Below are 11,397 nucleotides of genomic sequence, written 5' to 3'. Positions count from 1 at the left end.
TGTCCCTCCTATAGGGTTTCTTCAATTCTTCTAACTTTTAATGGTGTTTTTCCAAATTACTTCATGATCCACTCCAATGAGTTTATCTTGCTGTTGTGTTTATTTACATTAGTTCAAATCTTTAGGCTTTCACAAATATTCCATTCCTTCACAAGTACTTCATTCCAATGCATTTCGGCCTAAACGTAAGCCTTCATCAGGGAATGTATCTTGCCGGGCATATATGCAGACGGGATAGCCCATGCTGAATGTACCCTCTGCCTCATTGACTCCATAAACTCTGCCTTAGCCACAATACTGCCATCCTCCTCTGTTCCAGTTTTCAATGCTAAGTCAAGCGCCAAAAACAAAGTAAAAAAGCCATGACTCGTCTTGGCTCTTTTTTGCGAAGTTACGTTTGTCAAGCTGCATTGAGCTACAGTCATTTAGAAGCATTTACAGTGGACAATTGAAGGCCCAGATTCATCGTACTCCTGCTTGCTGATCCACATCTGCTGGAAGGTGGACCGGGAGGCCAGGATGGAGCCACCAATCCGGACAGAGTACTTGCGCTCAGGTGGGGCAATGATCTTAATTTTCATTGTGCTTGGTGCTAGAGCTGTGATTTCCTTCTGCATTCTGTATGTAATAACCGGGTACATTGTGGTACCACCAGACAACACTGTGTTGGCATACAAGTCTTTTTGAATATCAACATCACACTTCATGATAGAGTTGTATGTGGTTTCATGAATACCATATGATTCCATTGCGATTGCTTATACCATATGATTCCATACTAAGGAACGATGACCTGGCTTTTCGAGCAGTAGCAGCATTCCCCACCCCAGTGCATTGAGACCCTCACGGGTGAGTAGTGCGCTTTACAAATGATTTGATTGATTTGTCAGTCGTTTTTCAAAGCGAGACGCGTAGCAGGATAGAGATCATCGGCCTGAACTTTTTTCACTTTGACCGACTCGTTTTTATATTCGGCATAGAAGCACACACCAACAGTCGTGAATGAGAACCTCCATTCATCACAGGAGGATTAGAGGCATTCTGTGTGACTGTTAGGCCGATTATTCCGATAATTAAAGCATTCACCCGCGCGGAGGGACGGATCTTAATTAGCCCTTGTCCTGATGAGGCCCATACTCATGGGGCTGAAACGCGTCGACATTTTTCAAAGACGACACCAGCCAAAGCATTTTTAGTTGTAGAAAAATATTTGGTTTTACAAGGGGCAAGGGACTCAAGATAGGTCTAAAAAAAGATATAGACTTGTTATACCCCTTGTATGTAGGTCTGGGTGATCTTACTCGAGAAGGAATGCTGAGTCTTTACATGTAGCAAGCATCCTTTAGAAAGAAATTGGGTTACAACTTTTGAAAAAGAGTTGTCATTAGATCAATGTATGTATATTTGTTTGTATATATTTATGTAAAAAAGTGATGTATATATATGTGTGTTTGTTCGTTTACACGTAGAAAATGGGCATAAAAATTATATTTGCCTAAATCCAACTTTTTTCAATTTAATTGAACAAATAAATAAGAAACAATATTCATTGTGTGTTCTGTGCGGAGGTGGGAAGCCTTATATATAAAAAATATTACAATTTGTTTTGTTCAAGATAATATACTAGTCATAGGATGGGATCATTGAGTTTTCTCTCCTAGTACGATTAGTGTGTTATTGGTGTCCTTGGCATCATTTGTTTTTTTATATATGATTGATTGATTTGGGCACCTGTACCTCTCATTGCCAATGGTGATCACCTGACCGTCAGGCAATTCATGACTCTTTTCCAGGGAGGATGAAGTCACAGCAGTGGTCATTTCCTGCTCAAAGTCCAGGGCAACATAGCAGAGCTTCTCCTTGATGTCACGCACAATTTCTCTTTCGGCTGTAGTTGTGAAGCTGTAGCCTCTCTCTGTCAGGATCTTGATGAGGTAGTGTGCCAAGTCACGACCAGCCAAGTCAAGACGCAGAATGGCATGATGCAGGGCATAACCTACACAGATCGGCACAGTGTGGGTGACACCATCACCAGAATCCATCACAATACCAGTGGTATGACCAGAGGCATACAGGGACAGCACAGCCTGGATAGCCACATACATGGCTGGAGTGTTGAAGGTCTCAAACATGATCTGTGACATCTTTTCTCTGTTGGCCTTGTGGTTGAGTGTTGCTTCGGTTAGAAGTACAGGATGTTCCTCGGGGGCAACACGGAGCTCGTTGTAGAAGGTGTGATGCTAGATCTTTATATCTAATACCGGATGTGAATAGGATTAAGGGATACTAGTAAAACTGATTCTCAAATATGGAGATCCAACCCATTTATTAGACATGTTAAATAGGTACTATAGAAATCATAAAACGTCGTGTATTGAAACCTAAAGAATTATTGACCAGCTCAGATCAAGAATCACCGCTCAGTACTTCAGGAGTGATATACAGTTATCAATTACGATTATACAGAATTCCTGAGGAAGGCATTCGCCGAAACGCGTTGATTGGATAAATTGGTTCTGTATATTATCAGTGTGACTTTAACTTTCGTTTGTATTTTTATCCATCCATGTGATGAAATGATGCAGATGTAATGTGTAATGAAAACCAAGAATTGTTTTAAAAAAATACAAATGAAATTGATTATCAAAGAAAAGATAGAACGAGATGTATAATTTTCAAGAGGACAAAATATATACTAAAAAAACAAAAAAAAGACCTTAATAAAAAGAATACTTTTTTTAATAAAATAAAGTCTTTTGTCCTAGAATATATTCATAAGTGAACAACGTTTGGCTGTTGTTTATATATATGCACAAAACCTGGTGCTGTTTTTCCTATTTATAAAAAAAAAAAAAGTGATGCTAGATCTTTTCCATATCATCCCAGTTGGTGACAATACCGTGTTCAATGGGGTACTTCAGGGTCAGGATACCACGCTTGCTCTGAGCTTCATCACCAACGTAGTTGTCTTTCTGGCCCATGCCAACCATCACACCCTGATGTCTTGGGCGCCCCACAATGGATGGTAAGACAGCACGTGGAGCATCATCTCCAGCGAAGCCGGCCTTGCACATACCGGATCCATTGTCAGTGCTGTTGACACCTTCAACAAGTCCTTTCATTTTATTCTGCAGCATTTTAGCATTTTCTGTTTTTTTTTTTTTCATAATAGTTTTATTTAAAACACAGCAAAGTCATACATCCATTACACATGAAAGCATATATCGGAATTAAGTTGTATCATAGTCACAGTGTCTGCAAAAGCAATAATTCAAGAATTGGATCCGGTTCGGGACATTGCCAGTTCAAGCGAAGGAGAGTCGCACAATTCGCCTCGAAACTTATTCCAGTGCCCCCATTTTGCGTCCCATTTCGTGGGGCAGCCCCTTATCTTGCATACAGTCTTTTCAGCTAGCATGCATCGATCCATCTCAGCCACCTAACCCACCACCATCGGCATTTTCTGATTTTTGAGCCCATGTTCCAAGTTTAAATACAAAATACAAGTTCCAAATATAACATGTTTTACTTAAGACATCAGGCTTGGCTTATGGTGTCACACATGACCTGTGACCTCTTGAGAACTATGGCAGTTTTTATTGTATTGTAGATGTCATGTGACCAGATGTCAGATATATGATATTCTTGGGCAGCCCTGACTTCTACGTCATCAGTGTATTTTCACTTATAAACATTGCTGGTGTTGTCTCAAATATAACAGCATGCTAAGTGCTGGCAGCTTAAACGCCTTTCTAAAGGTGCCATCTATGACTTGAGGCCATTTGGCAGCCATGTGCCTTTGTATAATAGGGTGCTGCATAACCTGGCCTGTTTCCTGTTGAACTGGCTTCTGCAACCTGTTTTGTGTTTATGATGTGTGCTTCTCTACTCTCGTGTGTTTGAGTCGTGTGTCTCAAAGGGCTCAGGTTTACTGACTCTGTGTAAGGGACTCATGCAGGCCAGGTGTTTGCTATGCATTGTGGGATTTGTAGTCCTACATTCATATTTGGCTTAACATGACTACTGTTTAGAGAATATCATAACGTGTAATTGTAAAGCCAGCATTCACTCTGAATAATAAGTGTTTATTGTTGCCCACCTCAATGGTACTCATTGACCTCGGAAATATGAAAGGCTGAGTGGGCCCACCGTGATTTGAAACTGTGCCTGTGAGGCCAAACACAGTGTATAGGGGGGCACCGTAGTCCAGACCTGGTGCTACTGCACCTCTGTGTGAGGTGAATTGTGCATGCAGTGCTGTTGCATGCCTGTGCTTCTATATAGAGTGTGCTTCTGCATGCCTTTTTGTGTGATTATGCTTAGTGTTCGGTGTGTTTGTGTTGTATATACAGCGTGCTGCAGCATAATTGTGTTGTGCCTGCTGTGTCTATGTGTTTGTGTTGTTGTACAGTGTGCTACAGCATGAATGTTTGTGTTGTTCCTGTTGTGTTTTTGTGCAGCGTGCCTGCTGCACGCCTGTGCAGTTGTTTAGTGTTCTATATTTGTGTTGTGCATATTGTGCTTTCACGTGGCGTGTCCTGCTGCACACTCCTGTGTTTCTGTTTGATGTCCTGCAGCACGCCTCTGTGTTCGTGTTTACACAGTCAGTGTGTGCTGCAGCACGCACGTTTGTGTGTGCCTGCTGTGTTTGTACTGCATGTCTGCTGCACGTCTCTCTGTGTTTGTTGTTTGTACAGACTGTGCTGTGTAGTACCTACCTGTGTCTGTACAGCGTGCCACCTGCACACCTGTGTTTGTGTTGTGTCTGCTGTGTCTGTGTACTGCATGCCTGCTGCACGGTCTCTCTGTGTTTTTGTTGTTTGTACAGACTGTGCTGCAGCATGGCTGTGTAGTACCTGCCTGTGTCTGTACAGCGTGCCACCTGCACACCTCTGTGTTTGTGTTGTGTGTGTGGTGCAGCTGCACCACCCCCTGCGTGGCACCACCCTTCCTCGGGCTGTGATTGGTGCACAGGCTGCCGGCTGCACGTTTCCGCTCTGAGAATTGGCTCGCAGCCCTTGTCACTTACTTAAACTCTTGACCTCGTGTGGGTTAAAAGCAGCAGCGACCAGGCCGAGCCCTGGCAGGGCAGGGGGGGGGGGGGCGGGGCCAGGGTGTGGGGGTGTGGGGGGCTGGTGAATGAGAGGGGGAGGGAGGGCGCAGGGGCTGCGGATGCTGCCGCGCGCTCAGCTGGCATGGAAACCATTCAGGAGGCCTTGGAAATAGATCAGGGTGCGCGAGACGCCGTGGCGGGCGGGCGGCGCGTGCAGCGCTGTGAGTGGTCGGGACTGAAGGTACACGCGCGCTTCTGAAAGGGAGAGTACCGTATCAGCAGCAAAAGTGTGCAGGTTATTTCATTAATGCATTTGTTTATTTTGCAGTTCTTACATAGCGGATTCGACCCAAAGGCATTACATAACAGGAAAGACAGATCAAGAGAACATGACAGATGCAAGCAGCGGTCCCCACTTTAACTAAGGTGTCTCTCAAAAAGGAACATTTTGAGTTCCTTTTTGTAATGTAAACTTTCAACTGTTGAAACCACAGAAGTTCAACAAAAGAAAACTTACAACCGCTCCTTCTCCGGTCTAGCCCCAGGAATATGGAACGCACTGAAACCAGGTCAACGCCCTCGACTACCTCCTTTTAAAAAGAAGTCAAAATGCTTCTATTCAATGGATTCCTTCAATCGTAGCCTTGAAGTCACTCAGCCTGACTCTTTACCTGTGGACATCTCCGGAGCTTGAAGCTGCCAGGCCGAATGTTATATTGTATTCTGTATTGCTGCCGACTTTTTGCTGCTTACTTTTTTCCCTTCTGTGTTTGTCTTATCTGCTTTATGTACAGCTTGCATTTTTCTCTTTTATGTATGGCTTGTCTGCGTTATGTGCAGCACTCTGATACCCTTACGGGTCATGCTCACGCTGAAGGAAACTCGTCAAATAAATAAACAGGCAAGAGTTTGTGCGAAGGGGTGATGGGCAGGAGTTCCAAAGCCTTGCACAGGCCCTGAAAAGGGTTGTATGACGAAACAGCGACTCCCTAAACCACGCATGCCTTAACAACACAGTCTTAACAATGACCGCGTCTTTGCCATGTATGCCTTTACCACGCATGCCTTTACAACAAATGTTGTTTTAAAGGCATGATTGGGTAAAGATCACACCCCAGTCCCCCGCCCTCAGCCCTTTAACCCGGTCCCCTGCACTGCAATCTATCCTTCCCAGCCCTAAAAACTACCACACTCCCACCCTGAGCCCTAAAACTCGGCCCCCAGCCCAAAAATCTACTCCAAGCCCCAGCCCTGAGCCCAAAAACTGCCCGTCAGCCCTGAAAACTGCCCCTTTCCCCCGTCTGGAGCACTAAAACTCAGCCCCACCCCCAAAAACTACCCCAACCCTAGCCCCCCGCCTTTAGCCCTATAAGTGGCCCCCAGCCCTATAAACGACCCCCCCCCCCCTGGGACCTAAAACCAGCCTTGAGCCCTAAAAACACCCTGGATGTTCCTACCCCCACTGCCCTACTTACCAAGCCGCCACCCTGTCCTTTCTGCCGCAATCCTTCCTGTTTCTCTCTCCACCCATCCGCTCTGCATCTGGAGCGCTGACTGCCTTAACCACGCATAAGCAAGCGTTGTTCCACTTGCGTTGATACAGCACTCATTGTTAAGCCTGTGTTGTATATGCCATTTCCCCTGAGAATGCATATCTTATGCAGTGTTATTGCATGGAAGTCAGAGGTTCGAGCAGGAGGGACTCAGCGTTTGTTGATCCTCGTTGAGCTCCAGAGACTTTCCGTTTGTAAACCAGGCAGGATCGGAAGTGGATTGCATAATACTTTATGAGCAATGCATGCAGTCGTCAACTGGACTCTTGCATCGATGGAGAGCCATTGCACGGTGCGAAGCATAGGGTAGATACGGGAGAATTTCCTGTGACCTGTCACAAAGCGAGTACCTGCATGGGTTTCTGGTTGCGCTGGGACGCCTCGTCGCTGAGGCAGCCATGCGCATTATAAATCTTTTATAAATATATAAATACATAAATAAATAAATAAATAAATAAATGGAGCACTGCTTTCAGAGGAGCCAAATGTGCTTTAAAGAGAGTAGAGGGAAGCAGGTTGCCATAATCTAGTCGGGAAAGAATCCGAGCCTGGGCCACAAGTTTCAAGTCTTGCTCAGGAATTAATTGTCTGAGGACCCACAGCAGTTTCAGTGTTCGAGGCTAAAGCCCAGCAAGTTGGCATTCTCTGTCGCAATGGCCAGACTTCAGTTCAGGGGAGAGAAGGGTTCCAGCCACTCTTGCATAGAGAGGTTGGATTTTTTTGAGCGATTATTAGAAATTCTGCTTTAGTTGGATTTTTAAATGATGGTTGCCCATCCGTTTATGAACCTTGTCAAAGGTGGAGGAAGGAAGACAGATGCTTTCAGGGGAAGATATCTTCATGTAGATCTGCATATCATCTGCATAATAATGATAAAGAATCCCAGATTTTCACAAAATCCCTGGTTTTGCTTTGTCTCACCTGAGACACAGCTCTTTGTTTTCACTACCTGTAATTGGTTAGACAAATAGGATTCAGACCACTTTAGAACTGCCCGATCGATGCCCATCTGTTCCTTCATGATGCTGATCAGAGAGCTGTGAATGACTGTATCAAAGGCAGCCGAGATGTGCAGGAGACATGAGGTTCCGCGAGTCTCGGAGGCGGAGAGAATCATCCACAATTTGCAGAAGGGCCCTTCATTTCTGTGCTATAACCCTCCGCACTCTGACCAGGTGCCGCGAGCGTGAGGGGTAGGTGTCTCCGCCACACCAGCGCCTGCACTAAGGTTCATCCACCAGACAGCGCTGGCCTCACGGGAGCATGCTGCGAGGCCCGTGTTATTCCCCCTTAGGGTCGCCTAATTAGAGTGGGACCCCGTGGCCCTCCGTCCCAGAGAGGTTGTATGTGCTTTTTACTATGTGAATGAGCATTTAATCACTTGTCTTCTTGTGTAGTACCCTGTCTAGGTCCTGACGAATCGCCGTTGGGCGAGAAACATGTTGACCACACCAGGGGGTTGAGTTAGTTTTCTGTATACTTCCACAGCTTCTAGCTCCCCTCCCACACCTTATAATCAGGGAATCAGCCACGTCAATAAAACCCATTGTGGACTGACTATCCCTTTTTAACACACACTCACTTTTCACCGACTACACTCCCCCTTGTTCCTCACTCACACCCACCATCGGCTAGGAACAAAAGAACTCCGCTAAAAGAGTGCCTCTGGGTACTCCGTCAGACATTGCAGCGCCGGTCTGACGAGGAGCAGTGAGCCGATGATGACACTGGACATCCTTCAGCCAGGGTGTGTTCCACGCCTAACGCTCTGGGTGTGTGAGGCTCTCTAGTTCCGACAAGGGATCCCCGTGAGTCTCTTGACTCTGTACGTCCACTCTCCTCTCCACACTGTATTACTCTCCCCGGGGAACTTTGTATTCTTCTTTGTGCTCTGTGCTATAACCCTGCCTGAAGTCAGATTGAAAAATATTGAGAAGGTTATTGAACTCGATGTGGGGGACCCTTTATGCTACGCAGTTTTCTATTACCTTTAGACGGGAAATGTTGAAAACAGCTGAAAGCTGTTCAGGTCCACTGGTGTCAGCATTGGGCTTTTTCAGGATGGGGATTACTTGGCCAGTTTTCAGAATGGGGATTACTTGGCCAGTTTTCAGAATGTTGTTGAAACAGTGTGGTTTGGGCATATGTGCAAGAAAATGGCACAGCGCGGTGCCGCAAGCAATTTTGCTGTGCTGAGCTGCGTCATTTTTGTTTATTACAGGAATGTGCCGAATTTACAACAATATGGCGCATTCCTGCCCCAGCGCAAAAATACCAGCCTAGAGCCAGTGCAGACACCCTTGCACCACAGTGCAAGAGTGCCTGCACTGCAGGGTGATTGTTGTTGTGCAGGACGGGAAACCTTCCTGCACAAAAACAATAATCAGTGGTGTTTTGCTCCTATGTGTGCTGTGAAATGCAGCATGCATAGGAAGAACAAAAAACAAGGAGAAATAAAGTATTTCTCCTAGTTGCGCTGCTCTTATGCCTCCCCTGGGGAGGTGTATGTTTTTGGTGCTGCCTCAGATTTATAGATCCTTGTAAATCTGAAGCAGTGTAAAAATGCAATGGGTGTTGTGTGGGTATGGCCAATGCAGCACCCATTGCACGGCCCTTTTCCGCAGAAAAATGCTTCAAAGGGAACTATATTTACAAGGCAGCAAAAGTGGCAGCGCCGCCTTGTAAATATGGAGCAGGGTACAGCACCACCGGAGCATCAAAAAAGCGACATTCCGGTGGCGCAATGTCCTTGTAAATATGCCCCCTTGTTTAAGCAAAGGGTTAATTAGGGTTGTCCAGTATGGCGCAGCATCTTTTCTGTATCCTTTCTCAGTGAGCCAGGTAATGTGTTAAAGAGGGGATTGGAACATTTGACCTTAGTTATAGTTTCAAGTAACTCTGACTTAGAGATTGTGTCCAAGTGTGACCAGCACCACTGGGCTTTGTAGCTCGGTGGCCAATTATCTGGGAATGTGGATTTTGGCTGAAATGGTTGCTCAATTTACTTTACTTTCTCTGCGAAGAGGATGCAAGTTCTTCACATCCACAAGCTCATGCGAAGACTGAGCTGGTGGAGGGGTGGGAGTTTGATTGGTTGATGATATCGATACGTTGCTTTTGGGGATTATTAGAGCATCAAGCATGGAATTAATGTGGGTAGATTTAGCTTTGAAGAGGTTTAATTTGTAATTTCTCACTGCAAATGTACCAGAATTCAACACTGGTGTTGGCGTAGTGTCAGTAACAATCTCTCCGAACATTCCAGATTCTATCGCGAAATGGAAAAACCTCTGATGCCTTTACAGAGAGCTCTAAATATTGTAGACTTGTTACTGGCGCCTTTTTGTATATACAACTGTTCACACTTAAATGGAAAATCTGTCACCCAAACTCCTAATCAAGTTTAAAGTCCTCTGTGGGCTTGTGACTCCTATGGGTAAATGTCTATTTGTGTGTATTTTTGGCTAGCCTCCTGGAAAGCACATGTGACAACAGACCCTTCAGTGTGTTGTGCTCCCTGAGTTGTAAAAGCTGGCAGGGTGCTGAAGTTCATCATGTATGCCCTCTGATTGTGTGACCAAGCTGGATTGCTGCCCTGAGATATTGTGTTGAACTGTGGGGCTCTCATTTTTAGGTCTCGGCTAAGCGCGCGGAAGCGCGTTCTCGCCGAGAACCTTTGGTTGCCGTGTCTGCTTTCCAGGAGACAATCCTGGCCGTGCGCAGGCGATTCAAAACTGGCACGCGCACAAGTACGAGCGCTGCGCGAAGCTCCCACACAACACACGCATGCGCATACACAGAAACACACACACAAGCGCACACGCACGCACATCCATACAGAACCCCCCCACGCATACACACACGGGCGCACACACACACGAGTGCACCGCCCCCCCCTTTTCAACTTACTGTGGCAATCTGGGGGACTGCGCTCTCAGCACGGCCGGGCAGGCATCGGGCATGTGCCTCGTGCCCCCTCCGCAGAGTTGACGCTGCGGCTTCTTTCCCGGGGCTCCCTCTTGGTCAAGGGAGCCCCGCAACACGTGCGCAACATCCTGTTGTCGGCCCCGGGGCTCTCCACCGCTCACTGGAGCCCCGGGCCGCTCGACGCATTTCCTCCGCCTGCCTCCTCTTCCAGTCCGGACGCGGCCCCGCCCCCATCACCGGCGACCTTGCCTGACTTCTGGTGCGGCCGCTGCGGAATTCCGGGAGCAGTAAAAGTTATTTGTTTTGTCGTGTATTCCTATAGGTTCTGAATCGATCCCCCTATTCCTGACCCTATTCTGGTTAAACTAACTATCAAGTTAACTAACAGTCAGCCCATGAGGCAAGACAAGCCCCCATGATGCAGATACCGTTATCTGACGCAGTCACACTACGGCACAGGAACGTGTTATCTGATTAGGTCATAACGCTTGAGATCTAATTAGACAAGCGACATTCCTCCAGCCCCTGATAAGGCATACGACGTTCTCATAACAAATCAAACCTATGACAACCTGGGAAAAACCCTGCGGCCATTGTTTTGATTTCACAGAGAACTTTAGTAAAGAATGTGCTAACGAGCAAGTCGTATGACATCTTTATTGACGTATCTATGTCCATCCTTACGTCAATCTCGGCACCTTTAAGGTATAAATATTACCGATCTTGCCCTATGCAAACACACGCGTGGTGACAAGACGGAGCAGCCACACTTGCCGAAGCCGAGAGCAGAAGCAGACCCCGCTGGCGCAGCCCCGCCTTCCTGACGCGCTGAGAGACGCGCTGCTATCTCAAGCCGAGAGACCC

The 11,397-nt window shown here is 46.4% G+C and overlaps 1 pseudogene; it reads right to left on the bottom strand.

Moving 5' to 3' along the window:
* Nucleotides 1-382: 382 nt before the first annotated feature.
* LOC144790953 (actin, cytoplasmic 1-like) lies at nucleotides 383-3,084 on the bottom strand (annotated as a pseudogene).
* Nucleotides 3,085-11,397: the final 8,313 nt, after the last annotated feature.

Source organism: Lissotriton helveticus, chromosome 11 (assembly GCF_964261635.1).
Source record: "Lissotriton helveticus chromosome 11, aLisHel1.1, whole genome shotgun sequence".
Lineage (NCBI taxonomy): Eukaryota > Metazoa > Chordata > Amphibia > Caudata > Salamandridae > Lissotriton > Lissotriton helveticus.
This window is presented reverse-complemented; position numbering and strand designations above follow the sequence as displayed.